Source organism: Choloepus didactylus, chromosome 1, assembly GCF_015220235.1.
Source record: "Choloepus didactylus isolate mChoDid1 chromosome 1, mChoDid1.pri, whole genome shotgun sequence".
Taxonomy (NCBI): Eukaryota; Metazoa; Chordata; class Mammalia; order Pilosa; family Megalonychidae; genus Choloepus; species Choloepus didactylus.
In genome coordinates, this window is record NC_051307.1 from 55,719,905 (window position 1) to 55,740,602 (window position 20,698).

Sequence of the window (20,698 nt, forward strand, 5' to 3'; positions counted from 1 at the left end):
GCAAACTTTCAACCTTTTGGCACTGATGTTAGCCTAAGAATTTTCTTTATTTTTTTCTTTACACTTACAAAATATACTAATTTTCGGGTGTCCTTTTGTGCTGGTTATACTACAAAGATGTTGGATTGATTAAGGCTGATTTTTTAAACCATTTTTTCCCCAAGGAAACATGGTGTCTGATTTTGCAGTCTAATTTAGGGGAACAAGAACCATTTTTTAACAATTTATTTCCTTTCTACATTTTCATAGAAAAGTCAGCATAATGTGACTGCAAGTCTAACCTTCATTAGGTTTGTATGCAGAGACTTCTCCCCCAAAACACAAGAGCCATATTCAAATATAGGTACATAGATTTTTAATTTTCAAAATATTTTCTCCTAAAATCAAAGTGCTTCTAATGTTTAGGTTTACTACTAAATACAGAATGACTGTACGATAGGCACCGTTGTGCATGTCTGGACTTCAACAACCCTCCAGCCCCTCAGGTGAAATTCAGGAACAGAATGCGGCTTCTGTTTTGCAACTATTTGATTAAAAGCAGTGGCTCTGCAAAAAGATGGAATTTTGTCAAGTCACATAACCATTCTGTGACTATTTCTTATTTGTAAAATGTTGACAACAATAGTGAAGTATTAATAAGATTAAAGGAAAAATACATGTAAAGTACTTAGGCAAATGCATAGCATATAGTAAAACAAAAATCATAAAAACAGAACAGCCTAAACTACTGTGATTTGTTTATAGGGCCACAAATTATCCATTGTATCCAGACTTTACAAACTGTCCAGCTATTTATAAACTAAAGTGAGGATGATGTCCTGGGGCTATGCACCGAGAACAGTTCTCAGATTAGGTGCAAAAATGGTGTGTGTGCCACACAAACATTAAAGTACCTTTTTATGAAAATCTCACATTTAAGATTGATTGATAAAGATACACTTTCCTTCTTTATGTAGCCATTGTCTTTTCTCACTTAATCTATTCTGCTCCAGATCCTATAGTAGGAAGTCAAGATGAGTCATAAGGAAAGTCCTAAACTCTGTATTCTCCTGAAAAAAAGTGATTTTGTAAAGATCCAAATTAAAATGAATTAAATAATTTAATGAAAGCCTTAAAAACACACTGTAGACCTCATTATATAGTTTTTTTTAAATAGGTAAAAGTGGGTATAATTTCAGTAACAATACTGAAAAAATAATGAGGGGATATATATAGCTTGTGAGACAGGTGATGAGGTTTCATACATACATTCATATGGTATATTTATATATATCATATATAATACTTGGTGAATTAAGTGTTGGGAATATATTGATAAATCAAATAGATCATCCTTCCTGTTATCTATCTATGCTGCCCAAATTCCTTTTTCTCATGCATCTTTTTTTTTAAACATTCTGCCTCAATTTGATAAAGTTCTAAAAAGCACAGCACCAGTGCCAGAATAGTGTGTAGGATGCGAGTCAGTATACTTTAGCATTGAACTAAAAACTCTGATAAAAGTTTTTGAATTTTACTTTTTCTTCATTGAAAGTTTGAATTTTTCCATCTTTGATCTTTAATAGCAATAAAAAACCCATGCAATTAAGAAATTTGAAGGTATTTTCTAGTAGAAGTGATATCAAACAAAAAATAAGAAAACCTGTCTCTGTTATTTCATTAGCAAAATGTGTAAATTTAGGAAAGTTACACTATGTCTTTGTAGCTCTCCAAAATTATAGTTCTAATTATGTTTAAGTTTTGATAATTCAATAGCACATTCATTTTAGAAATGATCTATTATTCATCCTCTATTCCTAGACTATTGTAAACTTCCAGCTGTGAAAGAAGGAAGCCAACTCTGTCCTCTGTTTTCCTGCAAAAGAAAGTTTTATTCTATTCATTTCTACAGGTCTTTATAGCATACAAGGTAGTTTCCTACATAACTGTTTTCAGGTATCTCAGGTACATTTTTTCTAAAGCCATAAGGTGTATTTACATATCTTTAGTCTCAAGGGACAATTTCTTTGGGGGCTAGATGGGAAATAGTGGGGGCAGGAGACAGGAGCATGGAAGGGGCCCAGCAGGAGCTCAGAGACTATTCCCTTATCTAAATTGCAGTCTGCTTTCAGACATGCAAAGCTTTTGGCCTTTTCCTAGCCCAGTGTCCACCTTCAGACATCTGGAGCTTTGGGAAGGCCCTGCTCTATAGTTTATTAAGCCAGGGGACCTTCCGTGTCTCCACATTCAGCAAATACTAAATTATTGATAACTCATATAAGTGTAAATAAACATAGTAACATATAAAGAATTTTTAAAGTTCCTAGATTTAAATACTAAAAGTTAAAGTCTTATTTCAGATTTAGAATTGGATATAATTTTAATAAAAATGGTTTTCTTTTTAAAGGAAAGAAAAATAAGTAAAAGTTGTAAAGCTGGTACTAATTTATTCCTTGCACATTTAGCATAAAGATAAAAAAAATTAAAGACTGGAAAATTTGAAGGTGCTCTAAATTTTTCTTTTCTTCATACATTTCCTATCTTCTACAACATACAATCATTCATTTATCAATGTAAAAACAGAATGCCTTGGAACAATGCTTATTCTTGCCTTTTTATTGGTTACTATAGCAATTGATAGAATGTGAATCATTAGAACAAGATGTTTAAATTCCTGTTATTTATTATGTATTTTTAAACTAATTTCAACAAACAAACAAACATAGGTGCTTTAATTTGGGGTACACATATGTTGGTTAATAAATACTTATCACAAATTGCATGCCAAGATACATATTAAAGTATACAAATATAAATTTTTGCACATGTATTTAATGTAAAAGTTTTAACAGATCTAAGCTATTTTATATTTTCAAATCACATACCTTGTATTTAGGGAGCTATTTCAATTCTGTACCAAACAAAAATATCAGTTTCAAAAAATGCCCAAAATGAAATTTATAAAATTCAATATTTGTTCATGTTAAAATCTCTCAGTAAATAGAAAGGACATCCTTAATCTGATAAAAGATATCTACAAAAACAAACAAAACCCTCCAGCTAATATACTTAATAGTAAAAATGGAATGCATTCTGCCTAAGATCTAAAATAAGATAAGACTGTCTTCTATTAAACTTGAAATTCTAGCCAGTGCAACAATAAGGGAAGGAAAGAAATAAAGAGTAAGCAAATACAAAAGGAAGAAATAAAACAGTCTGTTTGCTACATGATTATCTATGGAGAAAATCCTGAAGAATATTTAAAAAAATTTCCTAGAATTAAGTGATTTTAGCAATGTCATAGAATAGAAGTTAAGTATATAAAATAAATCACATTTTTATATACCAGCAATAAAAAATAGGAATTTAATCTCTGTAAAAGTTCATTGACTGTCTGAAGCAAAACAGCAATGACAAATGGTGGGATTTGTATTATATATGGAGAAGATAAAATACATGACACCAATAGTATAAAGAACAAGTAAGTGGGACTTGGAAGTATACTTTAACAAGATTTGTACAATATGTATAAAGTGGCAATTAAAAGGTGTATTCCATAAGCCACAGAGAAAGTCGTAAAATATAAGTAAGGTGCAAATCTAATAAACCAATAATAGAGATACAATGGTATGTTAAATGGACACTAAATTAACCCAAAAAAAAAGGAATAAAAATAAAAAAAATGAACAAAGTAGAGATGAGAACAAAAAGTAAACAAATACCAGTATAGTAACCAAACCCAAAGAATTATTGCTTTAAATGTACATGATTAAACTATCCCAATTAAGGCAGAGATTCCCAGGTTGAATAAAAAGTGAGTTCAAACGTTTTCTACAAGAAACTGAATCTAAATATAAAGATTGAGACAAGAACAAAATACGGAAAAGATAAAGCAAACAAATACTCATCTGAAGAAAGTTGGGGTGGCTATATAAATAGCAGGCAATGTAGACTTAAGGATAAGATATATAAATAATTATGATACAATAATTATTCCTTGTTGGATTACATCACAATGCTAAATATATGTGCACCTCTTTCAAAATATATGAAGTAAAATTTATATAACACAAATAAGATAAACACAAATCCACAATTACAATTGCAGTTTTCAACTCCTCTCTCAATAATTGATGGGTCAGTTAGAGAAAAATAAGTAAAGCTGTAGTATGCCTGAGCAATGCTGTGAAGCAACTTGACCTAGTAGTTATTTATTAAACAATAAGTGGGAGATTCACATTCTCTTGAAATGCATAGAATATTCATTAAGATACACCACATTCTAGGCCACAAAACAGGTCTCATTAAATATAAACTACTGACATCAAAGTACATCTCCTGATGGAACTATAATTAAACTAAAATTAATTTATACAAGAATTTCTTAAAATCTAAAATCTTTTTGACTTTAACAGTGCATTATTAACAGTGCATTATTAACCCATGGGCCACAGAAGAAATCACAAGGGAAATGAGAAAATATTTAGATCTGAATGAAAATGAAAATAAAAGATAGTTCTTGGAGGATACAACTAAAGCAATTTATGAAAAGGAATTCATAAATTTAAATGCTTATATGAGAAAAGAAGAATGTTATAGAACCAATTAACTAAGAAAATAGAAAAGAAGAATAAATTTAATCCAAATTAAGCAAAAGGAATGTAATAACTATAAAGAAGAAATCAATCAAATAAAAAATGGAGAAACAATAGAGTAAATTAATGAAACCCAAGTTGATTCTTTAACAAGATTGATTACATTGATAAACTTTTGCATTTTTTTTTGCCAATAAATGGGAGAAACTAAATGAAATTGACCCATTTCCCCATAACACACACTACCAAAAGTCTCCCATGATAAAATAGATCAAATGAATAGCACATATGTAATAAAGTAATAAATTCTTACTTCAAATATTAAAATAAAACTTCTGACCAAGAAGTTCTTGGTGGTAAATCTTATTAAAGAAAAGGAAGACATAATACCAATTCTACAAAAACTCTTCAAGAAAATATTTGCAAATGTTTATATAAGAATTTTGTCCAAAATATATACAGACTTGGTCCAACAAAGAAAATTACCCACACCAACAGGTAAAAAATGTTTTTTCTTAACCTGTTAAATTCCTATTTTAAACAATTAATTAGATGATGTGCTATTTGCCTGGATTTTAATTTCATATATTTGATTTCAATTTTTGTAAATTAGATATTGTACAAATGAAGTGAGCTATAGTATTATACATATTTTATAATGTATTGTATTATATTATATTATACATTATATTATATATTAGGTACTCACAATACATACTACATTATAAATGAAAGTATGCAAATGGATTGATAATCAGTGGCCACACCTGTGAAACTATTTCCTTTGCAAGGACTGTAGCTCAGTCCTTATGTCTAGTTGTCAGATATAGATAGTTTCATGATTTGGATTTTCGTAGAAAAGGGAAAGTATTTTCAATTACTTATGGAGAGGTTCAAGGAGGAATTGTGTAGAAATGAATTTTAGTTCTGGAATTTAGCTCTGAGAACTCTGTATTTCCCTACTCACTGCTCTCTAAAATATAGGCTTCTTGCAGAGAATTAATTGTTTGCCTCCTAAATGCCAGGGCATTTGCCTATTGAAGTAATTTATTACAAACCAGTTTATACCTATAACTCTTCCTTCTGGGTAGCAAGACTTCAACATAGTGTTCACTTGTATAAGAGAGAGATCATTCTGTGTTAGGTGCATTTTGTTAATTCCTAGTACAAAATATCATTATGTCATTTCTTACAATTCCCACATATAGGAAACATTTTCAGTGGCCTAACCTGCTGTGGTGGTTAGAAGCTGTTAAGTACCCTAGAAAAGGCCAGACATGTTATAGGTGGGAACTTTTGATTAAGTTATTTCAGTTGAGGAGTTTTCACAAGGTGGGTCTTAATTCTTTTACTGGAGTCCTCCATAAGACATGAAATTAAGAGAAGCTCATAGAGAAAAGCCCTGGAGCGGACCAACAGAAGCTCAGAGAGGAAACCATTGGGACCAGAAGCTGAAAGCAATGAAAACTGGGAGAGAAGGACAAGCAGATACCACCATGGACTTCCCATGTGACTGAAGTGTCCTGGATGCCATAGCCTGTCTTCAGATTCCAGGTATTGTCCTGTTGATGCCTGGAGTTGGACATTTTCACAGCTGCAGAATTGTTAAACTTACAAGCTAATAAATCCTCAGTGTAAAAAACAATTTATTTCTTGTATATTGCATTCTGGCAGCTTTTGCAAACTGAAACACTTGCTACGGAAATTGTAATGATATAACTTTTAAAAAATTGTAAACTCAAAATTTAGGTAATTATTTTTCAGATCTCTCTACTTATTTCCCAAATTAATTACAATTTTATCACGCATAAGTTTTATTGCCCTTTCATTCTCACATACCAAAGGAAGATTTCTCAGCAACTCTTTTTCACTTTCTGGTTTTTGTGCTTTTGTTTCCTTATTTTCAGTAATGTCTTATCTACATTTTCTACCCACACTGTTGAACTTTGGAAATGCAGTATTTTCTTTTTCCCATTTCCCTTGAGAAGTTTTAGAGCACACTCTGACCAACCAATCTATATTTATTCTCCTTCTCTTTTCCTACTGTAAACAGTCCAATCCAACTTGCAAACTGCTATCAGAATAGTTTTGAATATTATTTATTCTTCTTTTTCAAATTTAGCTTAGCCAGTCCTCCACATAGAATGCTTTTCAAACAACCTCTCATCTTTGATTTGAAGGTTACCTTTGATTCATAGTTGAATGGCTTTAATGCTCTTAGTGTAGTCCCATTTTATAGAGAGTACTGTCTCCCAAGACTTATCCTCAATCTGTATTTCACTAAAAAATGAAAAACAAAAAAAATAGAAGTTAGCAGGAAAAATAAACCAATAATAACAATCTACCTTTATACAGAGATTCTCAAATTTTAGCATGTATAAGAATTGCATTACCAACTTGTTAAAAACGTACATATTTTATTTTCACCCATACATATGCTGATTCAATAGGATAGTGAAACCAGGAACACATATTTTAACATAAACTTCAGTATATTTTGTTGCATATATGGCAATAGCTTGATGAAATATAACCCCCAAGAACAGACCCAGTGGTAATACTTAATTTTTCCTCAAGGAACTGTACTTAGTTATTTTATTGTCATTATTACCATTATGTTTGGCCTAGAAGGAGCCTCAGAAAGACATTTTCCTTTCAGTGTCTAAGGAATAAATATTCCCTGGTATCGACAGATGGATAAATGCCATTTTATCTTTCATTCATAATCTAAGTCCCCCAAAGATATTTTTATACTGTCGAGCTTTTTGCAAGAGTATGTATATTTCACTCACTGTTTGAAACATATCCCCTTGCTCTCTACTATGCCATTTATCACCTTCTGTCTTCAAGTTTGTAATGAACATGACTATCAATCCCAGAATCCTTTAGTTGCTTTGAGATCTGTGCAGAAAAATGCCATTTGGTGCTAGAAGGAAACAAGCTAATAAGAAAGCCTCTAAATACCTTTGGGATTTTTAATAGCTAGATTTTTTTTTCTAAATAATATGAATATGACCCTGGGCTCTTTCTTCAACTTAATAAGTTATTGGGGATGTGGAGCAAGATGGTGACATAGGGAGGTGTGGAATTTCATTTTCCTTTAGGGTAGCTAGTTAATAGCCAGGAACTATCTGGAACAACTATTTGGGGAATTTCTATGAACAGAAAGACATCATACACCAGCCTGGAGAAGGTAGAGGGGCCAAAATCACAGCACAGAACTATAAGTAAAGTCTCCTAATCTGTGGAGGCTGGCAACCTCCCCCCCCCCCAACTAGCAAGGCAGCCTGGTCTGGAATCACTTCCCCATGGGAAAGAGAAACATTCTCTACTAGGAGCAAGGGAAGGTAGCTTAACCAAGCTCCTATTGTGGATTTAATTAACATATTCGGACTTCTGACTAAAAGCACCAAGCACAGATAAACCTGGAGAAAGCATGAAAGGAACCCAGAGGTCTCTCCATAGGAGAGAGGCAGGGCTGATGGAAAAAACAAAACAAAACAAAAAAAAAAAACCCCCCAAAAAAAAACAGAGATGTTTGGAGTTGGCTAGAAAAGCCTTGTGCCCCAAGAAAGGGGGCACATAAACCAGGTATCAAGTCTGGCTATTGGTTGGTGAGCTGGGAGGCTGTGGATTGGCTCTGCAAAGAATTTTTTTTAATACTTTTTAGCATAAAGAAAGCAGCAGACTTTTACAGTTGTCAGCACTGCCCTATGCAAGGGTGGAGTTAAAGAATATTTGAGAGACAAAGTAACTAGTCAGCTAAAGGAGATAATTCACTGAAGGGTGTACCTTCCCCAAGAAAGGGAGGGGTAGGGAGAGCACAAGTGGGAGCCCTCATTCTGAGAATTCATGGCCAGGGGCTTGGAAACAAAAACAATTTAAGCCCACCCTCTTCCCCAACCTCTGCCTCAAACACTCCCCTGGTAGAACAGATTCTACTGAGAATTAAAGTCATTGTACTACTTTATGCGGGTGAGAAGCTGTGGACACCATGTACTGGGCAAGACAGAAAAAACACAGTATCAAGAGGGTTCACAGGAAAGACTGGCATTCTGCTGTATCTCATCTCTAGTGAAACATGATGCCCATTATACCTTCTTCTAGAGTTCTGGACCTGTCTTGTCTGGAAAAATATGATTGAAGTCAGTCATATCTGGGGATTTCCTCCTACAAAAGTCTTCCATATAGATAGGAAAACAACCAGAAAAACAAGAAATGAAAAATTCTGATAAGTTAAAAACAAGCTATGTTAGAGGTATAGAATAAGTTGAACTGAATGCCAAAGAACAGATAAAGAAAACCCTAGGTGTAAGAGAGAAAACCTCCAGAATAAATGAATTAAGGAAATCAGATGATTAGACACAAGCAAACAAAACAAAACAAACAAACAAAAATAAGTCATACCAGGAAGGGGCAAAAATAATCACTGAGGTTTTCTGAACTCTTATGAAAAACATACAATTACAGATCCAGGAAGCATAGCATAACTCAAATAGAACAGATTGAACAGACCTACTCCAAGACACTTACTATTCAGATTAACAAATGTCAAAGACAATGAGAGAATTCTGAAAGCAGAAAGAGAAAAATGATCCATCACATACAAGGGAAGCTCAATAAGACTAAGTGCAGATTTCTGAGCAAAAACCATAGAAGTGAGAAGGCAGTGGTTTGACATATTTAAGACACTGAAAGAGAAACACTGCCAACCAAGAATTCTATATCTGGCAAAACTGTCCTTCAAAATGAGGGAGAGTTTAAAATATTTTCAGAAAACAAGACACCAGAGAGTTTGTGAACAAGAGATCAGCTCTACAATAAATTCTAAAGGGAGCACTATAGGCAGTTTGGAAAAGACAAGAAAGAGAGGTTTGGAGAAGTGTGTAGAAAAAAAGGATTTTAATAAGGGTAAAAAGAGAGGAAAAAAGATATGAAATATAAAATACAAAAGAAAAAATCATGGAAGAAAGTACTGCCTTCACAGTAATAACACTATGTTAATGGATTAAACTCCACCATCAAAAGACATAGACTGGCAGAAAGAATTTTAAAACAGGACCAACCTATATGCGGTCTACAAGAGACTCACTTTAGACCCAAGGACAAAAATAGGTTGAAAGTGAAAGGTTGGAAAAAGATATTTCATCTGGGCAACACCAGAAAAGAGCAGGGGTAACTATAATAAGATCAGACAAATTAGATTTCAAATGTAAAACAATTAAAAGAAACATAGAAGGGCACTATGCATTAATAAAAGGGAGAGTTCATCAAGAAGACGTAACAATCATAAATATTCATGCATTGAGCCAGAGTGCCCCAAAATACATGAAGCAAATACTGAAGGGAGAAGTAGACACCTCTACAATAATAGTTGGAGACCTCAATACACCGCTCTCTTCAATAGATAGGACATATAGACAGAGGATCAGTAAGTAAATATAGACTTTGAATGGTGTGAGAAATGAATCAGACTTAGACATTTACCAAACATTCTACCCCAAATATCAGGATATATATTTTTCTCCAGTGCTTATTGATCATTCTCCAGGATAGACCACATGTTGGGTTATAAACCAAGTCTTAATAAATTTTAAAAGATCGAATTATACAAAACACATTCTCTGACTATAATGGAATGAAGTTGGACAACAATAACAGGCATAAGTCTGGAAAATTAACAAATATGTGGAGGCTAAACAACACACTCTTAACCAGTGGGTGAAGGAAGAAACTACAAGAGAAATCAGTAAATATCTTGAGGCAAATGTAAATGAGAAGACAATATATCAAAACATATGAGATGCTGCAAAGGTAGGGCTGAGAGGAAAATTTATTGTCCTAAATGCCTATATTAACAAGGAAAAGAGAGCAAAAATAAAGGATTTAACTGCTCACCTGGAGAAACTAGAGAAAGAACAGCAAATTGACCCCAAAGCAGATAGGAGAAAAGAAGTAAAGATTAGAGAAGAAAGAAATGAAATTGAGAATATAAAACGAAAGAATGAACAAAGCCAGAAGATTGTTCTTTGAGAAAATAAATTAAAATTTATGGGCATTTATCTACACTGAGAAATTAAAAAAAAAAAAAAAAAAAAAGAGAGGATGCAAATAAATAAAATCAGAACTGGGAGGGGGAACAAAACTACTGACCATGAAGAGATAAATTAAATAACGAGTTGATACTACGAGCAACTATATACTGACAAACTAGAAAACTTAAGTGAAATGGACACCTGCTAGAAAGCATTAAAAACCAAGATTGACTAAAGAAGAAATAGAAGACCTCAACAAACAAATCACAAGTAATAAGATTAAATCAGTCATCAAAGAACTCCCCAAAATGTAAAGCTCATGTCCAGATGGCTTCACATGTGAATTCTACCAAGTTTTTAAGACAAAATTAGTACCAATCTGTCTCAAACTCTTCAAAAATTTAAAAGGAGGGAAAACTACCTCATTTTGATTCTATTCAAAATCACCCTAATACCAAAGCCAGACAAAGATACTACAAGAAAAGAAAATTATAGACCAATATCTTTAACAAATATAGATGCAAAAATCCTCATCAAAATAGTTGCAAATTGCATCCAATAGCACATTAAAAGAATTATGCAACCCGACCAAGTGGGTTTTATCCCAAGTATGCAAAAGTGGTTCATCACAAGTAAACCAGTTAATGTATTACACCCCATCAATAAATCAAAAGGGAAAAACCACAATATCATCTCAATTGATGCAGAAAAGGCATTTTACAAAATTCAACATCCTTACTTGATAAAAACACTTCAAAGATAGGAATAGAAGGAAACTTCCTCAACAAGCTAAAGAGAACATATGAAAAACACACAGCTAACATCATACTCAATAGGAAAGACTGAAAACTTTCCCTCTAATATCATGAACAAGGCAAGGATGCCCACTCTCAACACTGTTATTCAACATTGTGCTGGAAGTTTTAACTAGAGCAATTAGGCAAGAAAAAGAAATAAAGGGAATCCAAATTGGAAAGAAGAAGTACAATTTTCACTGTTTGCAGATGACATGTTACTGTAGAAAAAAGAAAAACACCTACAGCAAAGCTACTATAGCTAAACAATGAGAGCAGCAAAGTGACAGAATACAAGATTGACATGCAAAAATCAGTAGAGTTTCTACACACAGTAAGGAGTAATCTGAGGAGAAAATCAAGAAAAAATTACATTTACAATAGCAACCACAATAAACAAACATTTAGGAATAAATTTAATGAAGGACATAAAAGACCTATGAACAGAAAACTAAAAAAAAATGGTAAAAGAAATCAAGGAAGACCTAAATAACTGGAAGGACATACTGTGTTCATGGATTGAGAGATTAAATATAGTTAAGATGTCAATTTTACCCAAATTGAAATAGATTCAATGCAATACCAATTAAAATCCCAACTTGCTTTGCAGAAATAGAAAAATCAATATTCAAATTTATTTTGAAGGACAGGGTGCCCTAATAGCTAAAGCTATCTTGAGAAATAAAAATGAAATGGGAGGTACCACATACCCTACTTTACAACATAATATAAAGCTACAGTGTTCAAAAGAGCATGGTAGTGGCATAAATATAAATATACTGACAAATGGAATCAAATTGAGTGTTCAAAGATAGACCCTTTCATCTATGGACAACTAATCTTTGATATGATATAGCGGCCAAGTCATCTCAACTGGGACAGAGCAGCCTCTTCAACAAATGATGCTTGGAGAACTGGTTATCCATATCCAAAAGAATAAAGGAGGACTCCTATCTCACACCTTATTCAAAAATTAACTCAAAATGGATCAAAAACCTAAACATTAGAGCTAAGACCATAAAACTTTTAGATGAAAATGTAGGGAAATCTTAAAGATCTTGTGATAGGAGGTGGTTTCCTAGACCTTATACCCAAAAAGCAAGCAATGAAAGAAGAAATAGATAAATGGGATCTTCACAAATTAGAGTACTTTTGCACATCATATGATTTTGTCAGGAAAGTAGAAATGCAGCCCTTGGTCTTGGGACTTGCCCTTATGAAATTTATCCCTGCAAAGGAGAAGCTAAGCCTACTTATAATCATGCCTGAGTCACCCCCAGAGAGCCTCTTTTGTTGCTCAGATGTGGCCTCTTGCTCTTTCTGTCAGCCAACTCTGCAAATGAACCCACTACCCTCCTCCCTATGTGGGACATGACTTCCAGGGGTGTAAGTCTCCCTGGCAACATGGGACATGACTCCCAGGGATGAACCTGGTCCTGGCATCATGGTATTGAGAATGCTTTCTTGACCAAAAGGGGGGAAAGAAATGAAACAAAGTTTCAGTGGTTAAGAGTTTTCAGGGGTCAAGAGGTCATCCTGGAGGTTATTCTTATGTATTATATAGATACTCCTTTATAGTTTCTAGTGTATTAGAATAGCTAGAAAGTAATACCTGAATCTATTGAACTGTGATCCAGTAGACTTGATTCTTGAAGATGATTGTATAAATATATAGCTTTTATTGTGGGACCATGTGATTGTGAAAACCTTGTGACTGATACTCCCATTATCCAGTTTATGGGCAGATGAGTAATAACGTAAATACAAAAAATATATAAATAATAGGGAGATGTAGGGTATGGGATGTTTTGGGTGTTCTTTTTTATTTTTATTTTTTACTTTATTTTGAAGAAATAAAAACATTCTAAAATTGACTGTGGCAATGATTGCACAACTATCTGAAGATTCTGTGATCCATTGACTGTATACTTTGGATGGATTATTTGGTGTGTGAATATATCTCAATAAAATTTCATTTAAAAACAAACAAACAAAATTATTCTGCTGCCTTTTTCCAATGCAAGGGGTCCAGTGACCCACCAGCTGACTCCGGTAGTAGTGTGCTGGGACAAATTATTGCAGCCTCAATTTTGCCTGTCTGAGACCTGAGTTGAAGAGTTATCTTCACAATTTCAGGCAAAAACCAAACTGAGATCTTTCCTTCATGAATAGCACAGACCATCATGAACTTTCGATTAAAAATAGCACAGACAGGTTGAGACCCCCTGAAGAAAAAATCAGATGTCTTGTGTGCTTGTTTGAATCTATTATGCCCCCCACAAAAGCCATGTTCTTGAATGCAATCTTATGGGGGAAGACTTATGATTATAGTGGGATGTTTGATTATGTTGTTTCCATGGAGATGTGAACCACTCAACTGCAGGTGAGACCTTTTGGTCACATAATTTCCATGGAGGTGTGACTCCACAATCTAGCTCTTTAAAAGAGCTCATGGAGAGGAGAAGCTCAGAGAAGCTGAGAGAGACAGTTTGGAGAGAAACTAAGGTATGTAAAATGGAGTTTATTCCCAGGAAAAACTAAGAGCTGACCCACACACAGAAAACTTGGAGACACTGGAAGATGCAGACAGAAGGACATTTGGAGATGCTAAGCTAAGAGATGAAGCCAAGAGTTTGCTCTAGAGAAACTAAGAGAGGATTCCCCTGTGCCAAGAAGGAAATACCTCAGTAAAACCAAGCAGAGAGCTGAGTGAAGCTAAGAGAGACAGAAGCCCAGAGACATTTTGGAGCAAGGCATTTTGAAATGTAACCCAGGAGCAAAGGACTAGCAAGTGCCAGCCACGTGCCTTCCCAGCTGACAGAAGACACCACTGGCCTTTCTTCACTGAAGGTATGCTCTTGTTGATGCCTTAGTTTGGACACTTCTATGGCCTTAGAACTGAAAATTTGTAACCTAATAAATCCCCTTTATAAAAGCCAGTCCATTTCTGGTATTTTGCATAATGGTAGCTTTAGCAAACTGGAACACCTGGACACTTTGATTTCAACAGATCCTAAAGAAGACAATAGAGGCTAAAATATTGATGGGTGAAGTGAAGAGAGAAGCTGCCTTTTCACTCACTAAGGCCAAGTTCACAGCTGGGACTTCAGCATCATAGTTATTCAAATGTGAATAAAGCTCAAGTGAAGATTTGTGCAGAGAAAGATGGTGTAGCAGGTGTTACCTTGCCAGTATTCTAACATTACCATGAAGGAACTGACAGTTATGAGTTAACTGGTTTAGCCAAAGGTGGGGAACAACTGGCTAAGTTAAAGAGGAATTATGCCAAAGCAGTGGAACTACTGGTGGAACTAGCTCTGCTGCAGACTTCCTTTGCTACTCTGATGATGCTATTAAGATAATCAACAAGCATGCAAATGCAACTGAACATGTCATCATTCCTCAGATTGAATGATGCTTATATCATCACAGAGCTGGATAGAAAGAGTGAGGAGAGTTCTATAGTTTAAAGAAAATACAAGAGAAGAAAAAATATTCTCAAGGAAAAATCCTAGGACTTGAAGCAGCAGAGAGCAGCTACGGAGCTGAGGAAGTCTGCTAATATTATGGCTGAAGAGACGGATGAGGATCTTCTCTTTGAATAGTCTTTCCTGCTCTGGTCCTTTCAGAAGCCCTAACACTGACTCCATTTTATTTCATGGTGTATAGGTGTGACATGTGTGGCCATTTATTTTTTGGCCTAAGAATGTCACTGGTGGTAAAATTGTGCTTTTGCTCAAACTTTTTTCTTTTATCCTATTATGTGCTTTCTTATTCTACAGCCCCAAAATAATCTGCTCATCTGGCATAAAATCAAATATCATACATGGTTGAAAAATGTTCCCTGCTTTGTCACCCTAAGCAAAATAAAGTCATAAAGTCTTCCCCCCTAAATTTTGGTGCCTAATAAGCAATAGCTCATTATTCATATGTGTCTTCTAACTTAGACTGTGAACTTCTTCAGGGCTCTTGTTTTATAACTATTCCCCTAAGCACCTGTAAACATGAGAGTGTCACAAATCCAAACAGAGTTCTCATTACTTGTATGCTATTGTAAGTAGCATAGGTTCAGGCAACCAAAACTTCTTGAATTCAGTTTACCAATTACATCAACTTCCTAGGGGTTCCCAAGGGAAATATATACATAAGGAAAACCTGAATGGAAACCAAAGTACCATTTAATTTATAGCTTTACAAATTCACAATAATTCTTTCCACCACTGAAAGATGGACTAGTAGATGACCTAGGCTTTGACCAGACCACAGACTCCTTTTCCCAAAAGAAAGAAGAGTTAAGAAGTAGACAGAAGCAGGCCGGGGCAACAGGGAGGAGTCAACAGTGCTTCCTTTCTTGGAGAGTGAGTTTGCATGGCATTGATTCATGCATTGCATTTACGTTCAGTGCAGACTCAAGTTGGTATATAACAAGTTGATATATATATATATGTGTGTATATATATATATAACACCAATTTAATAAAACCTATATAATATAATGAGTTACAGAACTTAAAATAATTTACAGCATCTAGTGTTGTTTCTTCCCCCTCACCATTTTTAAATCATTCCCACTAATGGGTAGAGCTTTTGAGCTCTCTGTGTCTTTAAAAGATAATCAAGATAAATTTAAAATACGTTATCTCATTGAAATACTGTAGCATAGAGCAGGCTGTCAAAATCACATTTGTAAGTTTCTAAAGGAAGGCTACTACTATACTGAAACAAAATGTTTCCAGAATATCATACATGAGACTAATTATTGGGATAGAGAATCATTGCTGCTTCTTGTGGATTTGACTCAATCTTCAGTGGAATAATTTTAATTTTGGAAGAGATTTTTATAATTTAATAATTGTAATGGGTCTTTAAAAAACCACAATTCATAGAAGCAATAGAAATATGTGGAAATGCTAGTGACTTATTAGAAAAATAATTTAAAAATAATTAGGATGTTTCAAATTGATATAAATAATAGAAGAGGTATGACATAATTGACATTAACAGATGGAGAAATAAGATTTGAAATTGTGTCTGACATGGTCTCAGTCACCAGAATTCCTTGATCCTCACTTCATTTTAACTATGAAGTTTTAAAAATACCAGTCTGACTATCTCAAAGAACAATTATGTTAACAAAAGAAAATAATTTGCAGGAAAACATAAAAAATCTTAATATTCGGACTAATACAAGTCATGGATATTCGTCATCTAGATACAGAGCACTGTTTTCTCTTGGGGGTAGAGGAGCATAATTTGTCCTTGCAATTGTAAGAAGCCAGTTTTTTTTTTTTTTTAGTCTTGTATTCAAGCTAAAACTTTTGCTTTTTTATCAAAATCAGAAGTCATCCATAGCAGTTCTTGAAACTGAGAATAACATTACGTTAAAATTAAGTAGTTTAGGAAAATATTATTGAGAACAAGAGCCTCTTTGTTAAGTAGTTTAGGAAAATATTATTGAAAACAAGAGCCTCTTTGTTAACTTTAGGTTTCTCTGAATGCCAAGTATAGACATCCTCATATTTCTGAAGTTACTTCCTAAAGCTGATCCTCTAGTGGGAAATGTTCCTTTCTATATGGTGTCACCTCTTAGCACTAAAATTCTATTTTTTCATACTCAACTGGGCTCAACATAAACTGCCTTCTCACTCTTTGCTTATTTCCCCACTGCCTCAGGGCTTATTTCTGCTCCTCAATCACACTGAGCATGTTCTCACCTCAGGGCTATTTAGAGCATGCTGCTCCCAATGTTTTGTATGGTTTGTTCCTCAATATCACGTAAGTTTGAATTCACACGGCACTTTCATCAAAAACATGATCTAACATGTCTTTTTATTGTGTTTTCTCTATGGCATTTAGTTCTTTTGGAAATTATTAGGTCTATTTACTTGTTTACTAGTTTAATGTCTATATCTCTCCACAGACTATATAAACCACAAAAACAGACATTTTATATTGTATGCCTTCTGTCTCCCCAGTATTTTGAAACAAAGCCTTTTATAGGAAATGTAACACACACACACACACACACACACACACAGCTGCACACGTATATACACACACCTGTACATGCACACACTTATACACGGAGTGAAGTGCTGGAGCTGGGTGACAGTGGCATATGAGGTCCTTATGCAAAACTCTTCCTATCTTCAAGTTCAGCATTATCTTTTTGGTAACTTGAAATTGACCGGAGAAAACATGACAAATCAGGGCATTTCCCCTCAATGGAGAGTCAGTTGACCATCCTCTTTGGAAAGCCTCTACAGAGATGCTCAAAGCCAAAAAGCCAGTTAAGTCTCTAGTTAATCATATCTGGCCCCATTAAAAATAAAGCCCTGCTTATACTCAACATGCCTCTATAAGACTAACAGGTCTCTTAACAGTCAGCCAAATCTAGCCACTTCTTTCTGTTTATAAAACTGCCTACAAACTCCCTGGTCTTGAAGCTGCTTTCAATTTTGTAAGTAATCGGCTTCCTTGGTGCAGCAATCTTGATGTCCTCAATAAAATGCTGTCAACTTCATTTCCACTCTGATTTGGTTTTTGACAAGTTTGAAAGTTCCATCTAGAAACAGAAGGTGCCCCTCCCATGTTGAGGGTTCCAGCAAACTACCAGGTGAGGTTTCCATGACAGACCCCTTGTGTCTATTCTGAACCCCCGTGACTCTGCAGCTCTAAGGTAAGCTTTACCTACATCTGAACTCTGCAGCTTGTGTCAAATTCAATACCCTTTTATTCAGGACTTGGGTTTAAGTATTTTTGGTTTCAGTTTTTAATTTTTTTTTTTTTTTAAATTTCAGTTCTAACATCAGACCCTGCCTGTGATTTCATTTCTGTCACTGCTGTTCCTCCCTCCCACTTGCTAATTTTCTACTGTCTCTCTCAGAGGTGCAGGCTTGGAAATTGGTTCTGATAAATTGGCTCCCAACCAGCATTATATAGTGAGCAGTTTGCCAGTACTCTTGCTCCAATGTCAGTAGACAAACATTGTTGTGACTCCCGTGTTTAAAACAGGAGCTACACTCCTTTTCTAGCCATAATACTGGTTGTGTTCAGTTCCAGGTGCCTGTCTGAAACTTTTACTTATTTTGTGATTCATCTGAGCTGAAAGACTTAGGGACCTGAGACCTGAGGAACAAAAGCAACATTTCATCTGACCATGGGCCTTTCTTGCTCCAAAGATTCCTCTCCTCTGCCTGCTAAAACTCCTGCTTCTTGTGTATACTCACACTATGGACCTGCTACCTGTGACTTTCCTGTCCCTAGATGGATCTGACAAAAGACAACTTTTCTTTGTAGTGACCACTTTGGGAAACTTCTGATATGAACAAAATTGCACACTTGAGAGGTAACTTAAAAAGAAAGAATCCAAGACCTTCCAGAAAAAAATGGGGAAAATCCTTTAATTGTTGCACAGAGGTTTCTAAAAGACAATCTGCCCCAATAATAGCTTCACTAAGAAATTCCTTAGGAAAAAAAAAAAAAAAACAGATTAAAGAAAAATGAACTTCAAACCAAACCTACACTTCCCCAGTTTTCCTTCACCCAGGCTTTCCACTATATCCACCCTAACTGATTCCTCCTTCCAACCCTGTTTATCCTCTACTCTTTCTTCCTGACCTCCCTGAGGAAAAATGATCTAATCCAAGTTCTCTTAAATATTAAAACTTCTACTGAACCTTCCATGCCCACTAGTGTGAAATTTAAACACTGGACTTGAGCAGAAATTAGAGCCATCATAATAAGATATCTCTAAGCCCAAACTGGACCACCAAATATTCATAGAATTTAGAATTTTAGGGGTGCATATGAGGCAAGGCTACCTGACCTATGTCAGCTTGTACACATGTTGGTCGGAATCTTATACACTAAATCTTGGATGGCAAAAGCTGATTGGATTCAATTGACCCCTCTTTCCACAATAAATCTGAGGTTAAAAAAAAGGCCCAAAAGATAGGACAAAGTTTCTATAAGATTATGTATCAAGGCAAAGAAAATCTGAAAAGTGTCCTCCACAAATATTGGTGGGAAAGCCTTAGCCTTCATATTGAACAGGTAACCTCGACTTGTCCCATCTGCCAGGAACACAATTCTGGTAAAAATAAGAAAATGGAACAAGGACAGAAAGCTAACTCTTTTACATGAACTAGTGAGTTTTACATCTCTATGTTTTGTCTTTCTGTGTTTCTGACTCTTGGCCGAAGCTGAAAATTTAAAACTGAAAGTCCTCTATCTATGTGTTCATATGTTTAGGCATATGTGTTATGTGTACAATATTTTATCTACAGATGGTATTATTAAATTAACATGAAATTCCTTAAAAGAGTGCTGTTCAAATTGGCTTAAAGATAAATGCTTATGTAAATTAGATACTCCTAAAATTCCAGGAATTAAAAAAATTAAACTTGTAATTCTCCCAATGTCAAGGTTTAATAAAAGCAGATATGTCTTTTGAGTTACCAAAGCCTAAGGATTTTCTCTAGTTGAGTATGTTCCTCCTAAATTTATACAAGGTGCTAAACAAACAAGTTAGCATAATTTCCACTAAATATTTAAGGTAATAAACATATAAATATGTTTAAGCAAATTCAGTTATTATTCTGAAAAATTTTATTTCAACACTAACTATATTTTATAATATCTCATCCTAAAGACAGCTTCCAATATCTTTTTGACAACTTAAATATGGTAAAGTCTGCTGGACATATTTTAATACAGTAATAAGGACAAAGAGTAACCTTATTCCAAAGTAAAATGACTGGTTATTCCAGAATGAAAAACAAGAAAAAGTAGGACAGAACCTGGATGAAACTGGAAAGTTGCAGAAAGTTCACAAAAGGAATTTTATTTGTCATGGTCAAAGCTGTCTAAGATTTCATAGTTTATTTATAAGATTTTTAAGGGCTTTCATATGAAATAATATATTCATACAAAACTAAAATAATATATTCATACAAAACTAAAATGTTAAGGTGACAACATTTTCTTGGATTATTAATTGGCTCTTAGTAAGAGGTTGTTAAAGATTTTTTGTTTGTTTGTTTTCCTAATGGTGTGAATAGTCTACTTAAAAGCAAGATTCTATGTCTTATCAGAATATTTCCCTGTTCTTTATATTAAACTTATCATCCCTTATTGTATAAGAAAACAATTCTTCTCACTTTTAGAAGAACTAGATTTTGATTTTTTTTTTTTTTTACAGCCATATAAACCCCTCTATTTGTTTTTGAAATCTTTGGTTATTACTTTTTGTTAGACTTCCTCATCCGGACTGATGCTGTTGTCACAAACATTG

General features: G+C 34.3%; 1 pseudogene; it reads left to right on the plus strand.

Annotated features, from left to right (window-relative positions):
- LOC119510204 overlaps positions 1-15,008 on the plus strand; it is a 168,134-nt pseudogene extending 153,126 nt beyond the window's left edge.
- Positions 15,009-20,698: the final 5,690 nt, after the last annotated feature.